A 14093-nucleotide genomic window follows, 5' to 3' on the forward strand; every position below is an offset into this window, starting at 1 on the left:
TAACAATAGGTAAATCTCAGAAAAAAACAACCAAATACAGACTCAGGGTAGGTGAAACATGTCAGAATGGTTTCCCAGTCTCAACTCAATTATAATTGTCTTCATGGACTAGAAGGGGATATGGCATTTGTATGATTGCACATTCATCTTCTCCTTGGACTCATTCAGATACCCTTTTTACTAGATGTTGTAAGGGATCGGTTCTCAGGTAGAAACTAGTGCACACACAAGGATCTGGTTCATTGGTTCAAAACAAATGTGCAGTTTATTAAATGTCCATAAACCATCCAGGTTAACAAAACAAAATAGCCTCTTCTGGGTACAACAGGTACAACAGGTATAACAGAACCAAAATGGAAAATAAACAGTCCATTTATAGCATGGGCTCACCCATTTAAATGTTAGTTCTTCACTCAGCCTCTAGCAAAGACTGAGCCACAAAACCATAGTCTGGCTACTTTACATAGGCAATACCAGAGCCAAGGGTAGAGATATGGGAACAGCCAGTCCCACCCATCTGTTTCTGATTGCTCCTAAAAACCGAACCCTTGCTATGCCCTATTAACCCTCTCAGCTACACTTGTGCTGGAGCCTGCTTTTTTGGTCTTTACAACACAGATGCTAAGCACCTCTGCGACACATACAGTGGTGTGAAAAAAGTGTTTGCCTCCTTCCGGATTTCTTTTTCTTTTACATGTTTGTCACACTTAAGTCTTTCAGATCACAAAACAAATTGAAATATTAGACAACAATAACACAAGTAAACACATAATGCAGTTTTTAAATGAAAGTCTTTATTATTAAGGGAAAAAGAAATCCAAACCTACAGGGCCCTGTGTGAAAAAGCGCCTATTTGGTATACATGTTTTCTATGATATATGCATGTGGAGCTGCTGCTCTCTTTCTTCCTCTGGATGTACAGTACAGACCAAAAGTTTGTACACACCTTCTCATTTAAAGATTTTTCTGTATTTTCATGACTATGAAAATTGAAGATTCACACTGTAGGCATCCAAACTATGAATTAACACATGTGGAATTATATACTTAACAAAAAAGTGTGAAACAACTGAAAATATGTCTTATATTCTAGGTTCTTCAAAGTAGCCACATTTTGCTTTGATGACTGCTTTGCACACTCTTGGCATTCTCTTGATGAGCTTCAAGAGGTAGTCACCGGAAATGGTCTTCCAACAATCTTGAAGGAGTTCCCAGAGATGCTTAGCACTTGTTGGCCCTTTTGCCTTCACTCTGCGGTCCAGCTCACCCCAAACCATCTCGATTGGGTTCAGGTCTGGTGACTGTGGAGGCCAGGTCATCTGGCGTAGCACTCCATCACTCTCCTTCTTGGTAAAATAGCCCTTACACAGCCTGGAGGTGTGTTTGGGGTCATTGTCCTGTTGAAAAATAAATGATGGTCCAACTAAACGCAAACCGGATGGAATAGCATGCCGCTGCAAGATGCTGTGGTAGCCATGCTGGTTCAGTATGCCTTCAATTTTGAATAAATCCCCAACAATGTCACCAGCAAAGCACCCCCACACCATCACACCTCCTCCTCCATGCTTCACGGTGAGAACCAGGCATGTAGAGTCCATCCGTTTACCTTTTCTGCGTCGCACAAAGACACCGTTGGAACCAAAGATCTCAAATTTGGACTCATCAGACCAAAGCACAGATTTCCACTGGTCTAATGTCCATTCCTTGTGTTCTTTAGCCCAAGCAAGTCTCTTCTGCTTGTTGCCTGTCCTTAGCAGTGGTTTCTTAGCAGCTATTTTACCATGAAGGCCTGCTGCACAAAGTCTCCACTTAACAGTTGTTGAAGAGATGTGTCTGTTGCTAGAACTCTGTGTGGCATTGACCTGGTCTCTAATCTGAGCTGCTGTTAACCTGCGATTTCTGAAGCTGGTGACTCGGATAAACTTATCCTCAGAAGCAGAGGTGACTCTTGGTCTTCCTTTCCTGGGGCGGTCCTCGTGTGAGTCAGTTTCTTTGTAGCGCTTGATGGTTTTTGCCACTGCACTTGGGGACACTTTCAAAGTTTTCCCAATTTTTCGGACTGACTGACCTTCATTTCTAAAAGTAATGATGGCCACTTGTTTTTCTTTACTTAGCTGCTTTTTTCTTGCCATAATACAAATTCTAACAGTCTATTCAGTAGGACTATCAGCTGTGTATCCACCAGACTTCTGCACAACACAACTGATAGTCCCAACCCCATTTATAAGGCAAGGAATCCCACTTATTAAACCCGACAGGGCACACCTATGAAGTGAAAACCATTTCCGGTGACTACCTCTTGAAGCTCATCAAGAGAATGCCAAAGTGTGCAAAGCAGTCATCAAAGCAAAAGGTGGCTACTTTGAAGAACCTAGAATATAAGACATATTTTCAGCTGTTTCACACTTTTTTGTTAAGTATATAATTCCACATGTGTTAATTCATAGTTTTGTTGTCTGTACTGTATGTGATACGTCCGAAGGTGAGGAGAGTGAAGCTGCCACTGATTGGCCACAGAGATCGTGGGACATAACAATGTAACGCAATCCCCAGAAGATCCAGTTCTGACAATGGCAGTGGAATGGCGCTGGAATGGTGCCGGTACTGGCAATGAGTATAGGTGTTATTATTTTACAAGGGGGAAACATAGGGATTGAGAAGGTGTTGTCTGAATAGTGGATAATCCCTTTAATATTAAGAGAACTTGACACTAGGAACCATGCGTATAAGAATCATTGCCAGGCTGCGCAGTTGCAGCCAATACCGCAGCATTTCAGAGAAAACCTACATTAACAATAGAGATGGACCTGTCTAGTCCGGCATAGACCCCAGTTGGCTTCTACCCATCCCGCTCCAGTTGATTGACAGGCCTCTCTCATATGCGTGCATAGGGAGAGACCTGTGGTCTGAGCAGCATTAGTCTAGTGACAGGTTCCTTTTAACTTTGCCCTGGACCACACTTTATCTAAAACCAACCCTGTTCAGAGTTACTGTTTGGCTCCTATTTGGCTGAGGAGCAGCATCGTGAAATAGCATAACTTATTTGCTCACTCAACCTGACAGATATACATTGGGACTTGGAGCAGGATGAAATATGCGTGCCGTTGTCTGTGATTCTCCATCCTCTACTGTAAACTGTAGCATGACAGTTTGCGGCAGAGCATAGAGACTCAGTGAGCAGAGCAGAAGTGGGATTATACTCTCCTGCTCCCTATCATGCTCTAACCCTGTCAGTTTCAGTGAGCTAGTCCACAGATTCATTTATCATTGGACTGTTAAAATTAAATGTATATTTTTTCTAGTACTTTGCAGATTTAGCTCAAAATTTTTCATTTCTACAAGCGGTAATAAGAAAAAAATATATCAATTTATTACTTACCTTGTCTGAAGAACGACAATACTGTATACAGTATGTGTTTGTACAAAGCTCAAAAAAGTGTAACTTGTCTTAGCTCCAGCGACAGGCCTTCTCCCTTTTCTTGTGGTCGTCATTCTTTGTTGTTGTTCACGCCAGGTTTCTCAAGTACCCGATGAACGCTTGTGAAATCACCCAATGCCTTTAGAAGGCCAAATCAGACAGCTTTATGTGTCTGAGTACTCAGTAACCTGTGTATCCAGTTACTATGTGCTTTGGGATTTGCCTCACCATCCAGTTCTCTCAGCTGGCATTCATCTCAGCGGTCTCATGTTTGTTTCTCTACTATATGCATTTGCTTCCTGGCTCAGACCTGCTGATTCACCCTTTATCTGCTGAAAGCATAGCAAATAGTGATGAGCTAGCACTAAAATGCTTGGGTGCTTGTTACTCGAGTCAAGCAAATCGTAATACTCGGGTGCTCAATGGAAACTCGAGCATTTTTCTGGCGGCCCTCCCCCGGAGGTTTAGAGGGGTCTAAAAATTGCTCATATCGATGGAAACAGCACTGAAATGGCATGGGAACAGCATGGGGATAACCCCTGGAAGCATTTCTAAATCCCTAGTCACTGCTGTGAACAATGTTGTCAGAGTTTTACTCCATTTTTACGGACTGACAATAAAACATACAAAAGCGAAAATAAAATGGATATTACTTGAAAGAAACATTAAGAAACATTCATTCCAGAATAATGACTTGAATATAAGGCAAAATAAATAAGAGAAAAAAAATGCTCTTCCAAACCTTGGGATATGTTCACACGTAGTGTTTTTGCTGCAATTTTGCACATTCACATTGCTTTCAATGGTGAAATAAACATTTACCAGTAAATGTAATTTTAACATTTTACTACTTTATCTTGCCACATGGTGTGTGAGACATGATCAGACACATCCTGTTTAATTTATGAAAGAGGGACTCTGAGAGTCACAATTTTTTTCTATTTGTAGTGGGCCATCAGGCGGCCCTTACTATTGTTGGAGGGCCAGCATTCAACCCTCTCTATTGTTAGAGGGCCAGCATTCGGCCCTCACTATTGTTAGAGGGCCAGCAGGCAACCTTCACTATTGTCAGAGGGCCATCAGCCCCTGACTCTAATTTTAGAGGGCCAGCAGCCAGCCCTTGTGACGACATAGCTTTTCTTCTTAATTATGGCAGACATACATTCCACAGGTCAGGAGCCATACACTTTTATTATGTTGACTTTTGAACTTGTGTTCTTCTTTGGTTGCTCAACACAGACTATTGTTTGTATAAGCCTGAATGCTGATCACTTGAGGTGATATTGGTAATTGATGGATGGCTGCTATTCACATCTTATATCAGCTCTTACAATGTATCGTCTGCCAGTTTTGCAATACAAGGACTCTGAACAATGGATGTTTGCTAGATATGTTAAATAACATTGTAGGGTATTTGCCAGCCAACATTGGGGGGATGAGCTGTGGATATTCGAGCATTGTGAATTAATATCATGATCCCTGACCCTTGACCTGTGAATGATGGCTTGAAAGGACAAATGTGAACTATAAAAAAGGGGGTCTCTGTGTCTGTTCTGAGAGACTCTACAGGATGTCAGCCTAAGGGACCAAAACATTGGCTGGAAAAATGCAGAACTGCTCCATTGACTATTGCTGAACTCTCAGAGACGATTTGAAGAATCCAGGTTGGGACAATCAGATCACATGGCCACATATCTCACTGCCCAAATCCAGGCAAGTCAGCAGAAGAGTGAGACTCTGTAATTTTCCCTATCTTGTGTAGTTGCTGGGACTGTTCTATACGTTATTGATTGCTGGTGGTTGAATAAATTATTGCCACACTGTCTACTATCGCCCTGTGTTGTCTGAGTAGGGTTCTGCCATGGTAAAAGAGAGCGGGCGTTCAGTAGTATGAGCCCTGGTCCATGCAGTCTTTCTAAAGACTGCCGGGCCAGCGGATAAAGTGCACCAACTGACTCCCCGTGTCTTCACAGCCTCACTCAACATTTTTAGAGGGCAAGCAGCCATCCCTCACTATGCATTTTTGGAGGGCCAGCAGTCTGCTATGCTTTGCATAGCCATATATTGCTACTGCAACATAATGTTTCCATCTGAGGTGGTCAAATTTTCTTTTCTGTATTAATAGTATTAAAGTTTGAAAGTTGGAGGGCCAGCAGACAGCCCTCACAATTTATAGCATGCCAGCAGACGGGTCTTATGGACAGATGAGAATGTAATGCAGCGACTTGTGGCATTACGGTAATGGTCCAGGATGTGTTTTGGCTGACCATGTACCTCCCCCTCAGGTGACTTGTCACATGACTGTGACATAGCGCAGGTCCTGTGCACACAGAATGTCTGATCACATGACTGACATCAGCACAGGTCCTGTGTGTGTATACTACAGGATATATAAACCCTGGTAGTCTTTAGACAGGGGGTTTAAGGCGTGAGGCTTGTTCCCGTGTGGGACACCGCTAGAGTGTGTGGCCTAGTGAGGCCTATTGAAGCCTGGTGAAGCCTGAAAGGCGGAGGCTGGATCCTTAGGTGTAAGTGATCCCAGTAGCCTTGGAGGGCCAGAGGCTTGGAAGGCAAGAGTCCTGGAAGGCAAAGGCTGGATGTGAGACCACATACCAGTAGCCTTTGAAGGAACGAGGGCTGGAGCCCCCCATCTGGGAAGCCGTAAAGCCACAGTGGTGGCAGAATAAGTCTGAAGCAGCTAAAACCCGGCGAAGGTAAAAACACTGATTGATGTGGACATTTCTATAAGTGACTTTGCTGGGGGCTGCAACTGGAGCCAAGTGGGCCTGTCTGCCACTTGAGAGGCTCTTGGACATTATGTGTATGATATGTCGGCGAGCCACTGAGTTGGACTCGGTTATAGCAGTTATGATGTATAATAAACTGCTGGAGTGTGAAAACTGGAAAAACGTAGCTGGTGTGCTTTAATTGACCCGGTGCAGCGAGTATCCCCCAGTATGATGACTAGCGCTGCCTTACAAGACCAAGATAGAGCTTTTTGTTAAAGCACATCATTCAACTGTTTACTGTAAATGGAATGAGGCTTACAAATAAAAACACAGTACTTACAGTCAAATATGGTGGTGGTTCAGAGATATTTAGGGGTTGTTTTGCTGCCTCTGGCACTGGGTGCATTGACGGTATGCAAGGCATCATGAAATGTGAAGATTCCCAAAGATTTTGTGTCACAGGTCATGGGTCTTAAAGCAGGACAATGACCCAAAACATGCTTCCTTCAAGAGGAAATGGATAGAAACAATTGGTAATTCCAGCTCCAGTAGCGTAAGTTCTCCCATCACTACCTTTTACATACAGATGCTATAGAGAAAATTCGAATGGACACATTAAATCAGTTAATTTTACCTGCTTTGATTAATTTCTGAGTACATATCACTGTAAAAAAACATGAATTATCAATGAGTGTATGAAAAAAAGCAAACAAGTTATGGACAGTGGAAGAGATGTATGTGACCAGAATGAACACTCATTTCCAGCAGATGATACCTAACACCTATACCTATACTAAATGCAGCTAACAGTGTTATTAATAGGGAAAAGATTAGAGGGTTTTTTGTTTTTTTTTCCGGTTGCAGCAGCATGGACTATAAGTCAATAATCCCTGACTAGATGCCTGTAATACGCTATTCCTACTGTGACAGCTCACCCGTACACGAATTGCAGATAAGAACGGTATTATTAGAGAATAGAATCTTTTTGAATTAGCCCTGAAAAGAGCTATTAGTTTAACGTAGCATCAAGGACTGTTATTTCATCAACCCTGCTGGGGAATATAGTGGAGTGTTTCGCATCTACACAGCCTGATATGGAGGAGGCCATGATTTTCTGTACTTACTGTACAAAGTTTCCAGTCCAGGCTGTGAAATTCTGTCTTCTGTGTGAGAATTCCCTATGTGACGACCAACTGACAGCCCACAAGTCACTGGTGCATCTGTGACATGCAGAAGTAGTGCTGTTGCTTCAAAAGCATCCAGCAACTGTTACAAATAACAAGCACAGGAGACAGGAAGTGCTGTGCTTCAGAAGCTTCCAGCAACTAGAGGGGTTAACACAGTCACAGGAGACAGGCAGTGTTTTAGCAGAGCCCCAGGGGGATTGTGGGGAACTTGTTATTGTAGTCAGGCTGAAGCCGAAGAGAAAGGTGGTGTGTTATCTTGATCTGACAGAAGGCAACTGAACAGAATTTAGGTCAGGAGGGAAGCTAAACACAGGTCAGATAAACTCCCTGAACTTAATAGTGCAGAGTATTGTCGGGCAGGAAGATAAGGACTGGAAGGTATTGTGTCACTGGGATCATCTCCCTCATCAAACCCACCCATCTCCATGCATGATAAACAATGTGTACTAGTGAGTCCTTGTGAAGGTAAAGCCTGCTGTTTATGCATAGAAGTGTACTGCCAAGAGATCTTATCTGTGCTGAATTATGCTACTGAAGAGACTGACGTTACTGTGCGTGCTTTATGAGACTGTACTGTAATGAAGATTGTTGCTGTAATATCCCTGAATTGCACTGGCCTTGCTTCAGATTAAATTCCACTGATAAACTGTTGAAAAAGACTCTTGTCAGATGCGTCTGGTGAGCAACTGAATCTATTGTGTGCCTGAGAGAAGCTGCAGCCTATGGTCGCCCTAAGTAACTGTTCTCCTAGGATTCCAACAAATTCATGAAACCTGTATCGCCCTATCTGAACCTAGCGACGTGCATGTAACATTGGTGGCCTGTACGGGGAGTCCTGAGTGAGAATTAGCGTGTAGAGGGAGCAGAGGAAAAGTGTCTGGATAAACACAGCAGCACAGCACCTCAACTCAACTCTGCTACACCAGTTAAAGGGGACCATCCCTAAAGAAAACTCAATAGCAGCAATGGATGTGGAAATACAAATGGACAGAATTAGTGAGCTGTTTCTTCAGTTAACTTGTGAAGAATTGAAAACAGTAGCAGAACATATAAAGATGTCACAAGAACAGATTTCTAAAGCACACAACCGCAGGCAACTGTTAGCTGCCATTAATGCAACATTGGATGAACTGGGGGAGAAAGAAGTTGAAGTTGGAGGATGGAGGGGCGGCACTAGTTACAAAAAGCGGGAATCTCCGCCCACAGACTGAACTACAGGAATTGAAAGAACAACTCAAAGCCCTAACAACAGCCCTGCAGGAATCGACCAAAACCTCTGAACGGGTGACAGAGATAAACCTTTAACCTGCTCAGGTTAGATAAATCAGGAAGCCAGTCCTCTCTAACACCACAAATCACCATAAGGAAAGAATTCAAGATCCTGGGACAGATTGGAGAGTGTGAACAGAAAGAGAAACTGTCTTATAGGAACCTGTTGCACCAGATTGATGCAGGCTTACAGAAAGGCTACCAGCCAGATGAGATCGTAGAGGGGGTGGTGAAAGTGATCAGCTCAGGATTGAACCGCCGTAGTATGCTAGAAATGAAGAGTCAATTGACCTTGCAACAGCTGAAGATGATTTTAAAAGGGCACTATAAAGAAGAGAGTATTTCAGAATTGTTCCACCGACTCATTAACCTCTCACAGAAAAATAATGAATCACCCCAAAGTTTCTTGTTCAGAGCAATTGAACTGAAGGATAGACTGTTGTTTGCATCCAGAGATGTAGAAGCAGAGGAGAGGTTTGATGCTGGACTAGTCCATAAGAAGTTCTTGAGATCATTGGGAACTGGGTTAATCAGCAAAGACATCAAATTGCAGCTTAAACAGTACCTAGAAGATCCTGGCATTCTGGACGAAGTCCTAATTGAAAAAATGAACGAGGCAGCTAGTTTGGAGTCAGAGACCAGTGATAAGAACGTGGCAGAGGATCCTATCCTGGGTTATAATGTAATCAGTGAGGTCATCACGAAACACAAGTAAGGGACGCTGGTGGTGGATGCTATTGCCACATCACTTGCCATACCCAACGCCGTGGCGGAAAATGTGATTCATAGAGTAAAGAAAGCAGAGAATACAATTGACCTAAAAGAAGTTAAGGTAGGCTGGCGCCCAACCATCATCCCTGCAAACCAAATGGTGGGGGTGAGGTGTGGAGTCCGGGTAGAACCGAGAAGAAAAGTCCAGAAAAGACTGTTCGTGCCAAAAGACTCCTCATAACTTCCGGAAGGCCTAGTTCAAGATGAGACTGTTCTTATGATTCCTACTGGTTGGTTTGCTCGAGTGACAGTACCGGTGATGAATACTACGAAACACGAAATTAGACTGGATCCAAAGACTGTGTTAGGTCACATTGAAACCATTAAAACGGTATATCCAGCCAGTGTGAGAAACTGAAAATCAATTTGAAAGACACAACCCCAGTAACCAGAAGTTACATGTCTGTGCTGAATCCATTACATCGTGAAGTGAAAGAGTATTTACAAGATGTAATCAGCAGAGGTTCGGTCCAAAAGTTGAAGTCGTTTTATTCCTCTCCTATTGTCTGTGTTAGGAAGTAAGACGGTACGCTGAGACTCTGTTGTGATTACCGGGAACTAAACCGAAAGTCAGTACCTGATCGACACCCGATACCAAAGATACAAGATATGCTGGATAGCCTATCATGAAGTACCTGGTTCTCTGTCCTCGATCAGGGTAAAGCATACCATCAAGGGTTTGTCGAAGAGCCCAGTAGACCCTTGACAGCATTCATCACACCGTGGGGATTATATGAGTGGATCCGCATACCGTTTGGGCTCAGTTCAGCTCCAGCAGAATTCCAGAGGAGCATGGAGACATGTTTAGAAGGATTAAGGGACGATATCTGCCGGCCGTACTTGGATGACAATGTGGTACACAGCAAAACCTTCCGGGAGCATGTTGAACATGTGAGGTCTGTATTACAGCGGTATCAACAATACGGAGTTAAGTTGACCAAACAAAGTAGTTTGCACTGTTCAAAAGGCAAGTCCGATTTGTAGGGAAAATTGTGTCTGGAGAAGGATATACCATGGACCCAGCAGAAATCACTCCAGTACTGACCTTAAAAGACAAGCGGCCCTATACTGTCGGGGAGTTGAGGCAGATCTTAGGATTCCTCTACTACTATCGTACTTACATTCAGAACTTCTCCAGGATTACTGCCCCATTATACCTCCTCTTGGGGGGGACGACAGAGTCAACAACACCCACGGAGAAAAAAAAGAATGCAGGCGGAACCGGGCTTAAAAGAAACAACACCATTTGTCCCAACAGCCCATTCTCTGGACAGCAGACCACCAGGAGGTATTGGAAGAACTAATAGATTACCTAGTAAAACCACCCATCTTTGGATATCCTGATTTCAACTTACCATTTGTTCTTCATTGTGAAGCTTCTCAAGTTGGACTGGGAGCTACCCTGTATCAGCATCAAGATAGAAAATTGAGAGTCATCGGTTATGGTTCTAGAACGTTGACAGATGCCAAGAAGAATTACCATCTACATTCCGGAAAATTGGAGTTCCTGGCATTGAAATGGGCTATCTGTGAACGATTTAGAGATTATCTCTATTACAGCAAAGAGTTTTAGGTATACACTGACAACAACCCTTTGACCTATGTCCTCACTACAGCCCAACTGAATGTAATGGGTCAGAGATGTGTCGCTGAACTAGCTGACTTCAATTTCAGTATCAAGTACAGGCCAGGAAAATACAATGCGGATGCTGATGGATTGTCAAGAATGCCAATAGAGCCTGAGGAGTTCATGCAAGAATGCTAGGAGGAAGTCAGTCTGGAAGCAATTGAAAGCACTACCCAAGCAGTACAAGCTTATCAAGAGGAAGATACACCATTGTGGTGTCCGTTGACAGTGGAAACCAGTGTAAAAGTGAGAGAACCAGATCACCCACTGTCCATTCAACAACTACCGAAGGGAAAAATCCATAGAACACAACAAGAAGATCAGATAATTGGTAGAATACTACTTTATGTGGACCAAAATTGGTTTTCAAGTAAACGGGAGAGAGATAATGAGTCACCAGCAGTATCTGTTTTAGTTAAAGAATGGACGAAGCTCTACCTCAGTGAAGACTGTATCCTGTATCATAAAAGAGGACAAAACTGGCAATTGGTACTACCCAGAGTATTCTGTAGGTTGGTCTTCAAAGAACTCCATGAAAACATGGGACACCTGGGAGTGGAAAGGACAATCAACTTGATCCGTGAACGTTTCTTCTGGCCGTACATGCAGAGAGATATTGAGAGGTACGTGACCAGGGAGTGTGGGTGTCTGAAAGATAAACGTCCCAACACATCAACCCAGGCACCTATGCGCAACATCCAAACTACGTATCCGTTTGAGATGGTCTCAATAGATATTCTACACCTCGAGACGTGCAAGGGTGGTTCCGAATACATATTGGTGGTGATGGACCATTTTACTCGATTTACCCAAGCATATGCCACCACCAATAAAGCTGTTCGAACAGCGGCAGAGAAGATCTTCAATGATTTTACTTTGTGGTTTGGGTTCCCTACTAGGTTACACCATGACCAAGGAAGAGAATTTGAGAACCAGCTCTTTGCCAAGCTAGGAAAGTACTGTAGAATTCAGAGATCCCACACAGCGCCCTATCACCCAGAGGGTAATGGACAAGTGGAACGTTTTAACCGGACATTATTGTCGATGTTGCGCACTTTAACAGCTGACGAGAAGAAAGACTGGAAGAGTTCTGTGTCAAAAGTGGTACATGCCTATAACTGTATAAAGAGCAATGCAATGGGGTTATTCACCCTTCTTCCTATTGTATGGATGATCGCCAAGACTGCCAATCGACATCATGTTCGATACTCCGGTGTCAGAGACTTACAGAACGTATCCAGAGTACGTTCGGAAATGGAAGGAACAAATGGCAGAGACATACAACATAGTGTCTAAAGTGGTTACGCAAGGACAGAGCAAGAATAAGGAGTAATATGATCGAAAATGTTATGGAGCAGAATTGGCAGCAGGAAGCCGGGTGCTAGTCAAGAATGTACGTGAGAAAGGTGGTCCAGGAAAACTTTGTTCGTATTGGGAAGACAAGGTGTATGTGGTCGAAAAGAGGAAAGCCGATGACAGTCCAGTTTATGAAATCCGATTGGAAAGAGGGGACAAGGAAACCAGAATAGTCCATTGGAATTTATTACTACCTTGTGATTATCTCCCACCACAACAAGACTTCCCGGAAGCAGACCGACATTGACCGAGATCGACTAAGAGACCACCACAGATTGAAGCTCCGGTGGTGGATAGTGACCTTGAAAGTTCCGATGAGGAAGAGCACACCATTGTATTTTTCAGACCGGCAAGGAGAGGGATGTACCATCCTCAGGAGGGTGTACTAAGTCCCGAGGCTCCAGAGTTTGTACCAAGGAGTACAGATGAAGTCCAATTCAGATCTGATGATTGAATACCAATCACTGAAGATACTGATTGACACTCAGGAGGAGTGGAATTACCAGACTTTGTGGAAACAGGCGATTCAGGAGAAGTACAGAAACTTACAGAGGCAGATCCAAGAGCATCTGAGGAAGAACGGGAAATGAATGCAGTGGAAGAAACTCCTGTAACCCAAGATCCCGTGGTATCTGAGGAACAGCCCACCAGGAGGATGTCGACTGAAGAAGTGAGGAGACCTGAAATGCTATCATATGAGACACCTGGTGAACCGAATCAAGTCCAAGGACTGTCGATTGGAAACAGGTATCTCTGCCTACAGACCAGGTAAGCCCACTGGAGTGGTATTCACCATCGAGAGGCAGTATGGAAGATATTGCCTGGTGTAAAGACTTGTTTTCATGCTTTGATTTTCCTTAAAAGACTTTGTAGAGACAAAGAACTGCTAGTGAGAGAGAGAGAGCTGGTTGAAGACGTACGAAGAGCTACAGCTGAAGAGACACTGATTGTGTTAATTGTGCTAATTGTTTATTTCTAACAGGAGTACTACAAGGTAAAGGTCGTAGAATAGGTTGTTATAAATGTTTATAAATTTTATGCCAATTTGTATATAAAGTTACTCAACTTTCACCACTATCTCAGAATTGGTCAGATTGACCAATTAAGATGAATGTCAAGGACGACATTCAAAAAGGAGGGAAGAGTGTGACTTGCAGAAGTAGTGCTGTTGCTTCAAAAGCATCCAGCAACTGTTACAAATAACACAAGCACAGGAGACAGGGAGTGTTTTAGCAGAGCCCCAGGGGGATTGTGGGGAACTTGTTATTGTAGTCTGGCTGAAGCCAAAGAGAAAGGTGGTGTGTTATCTGGATCTGACAGAAGGCAATTGAACAGAATTCAGGTCAGCAGGGAAGCTAAACACAGGTCAGATAAACTCCCTGAACTAACAGTGCAGAGTATTATCAGGCAGGAAGATAAGGACTGGAAGGAATTTTCTCACAGGGATCATCTCCCTCATCAAACCCTCCCCCCTCCATCTCCATGCAGGATAAAGAATGCTGTGTACTAGTGAGTCCTTGTGAAGGTAAAGCCTGCTGTTTATGCATAGAAGTGTGCTGCCAAGAGATCTAATCTGTGCTGAATTATGCTACTAAAGAGACTTAAGTTACTGTGCCTGCTTTATGAGACTGTACTGTAATGAAGATTGTTGCTGTAATATCCCTGAATTGCACTGGCTGTGCTTCAGATTAAATTCCACTGTTAAACTGTTGAAAAAGACTCTTGTCAGATGTGTC

This window comes from Phyllobates terribilis, unplaced genomic scaffold (genome assembly GCF_046119375.1).
Source record: "Phyllobates terribilis strain yellow unplaced genomic scaffold, ASM4611937v1 Scaffold_2__4_contigs__length_985480577, whole genome shotgun sequence".
Taxonomy (NCBI): domain Eukaryota; kingdom Metazoa; phylum Chordata; class Amphibia; order Anura; family Dendrobatidae; genus Phyllobates; species Phyllobates terribilis.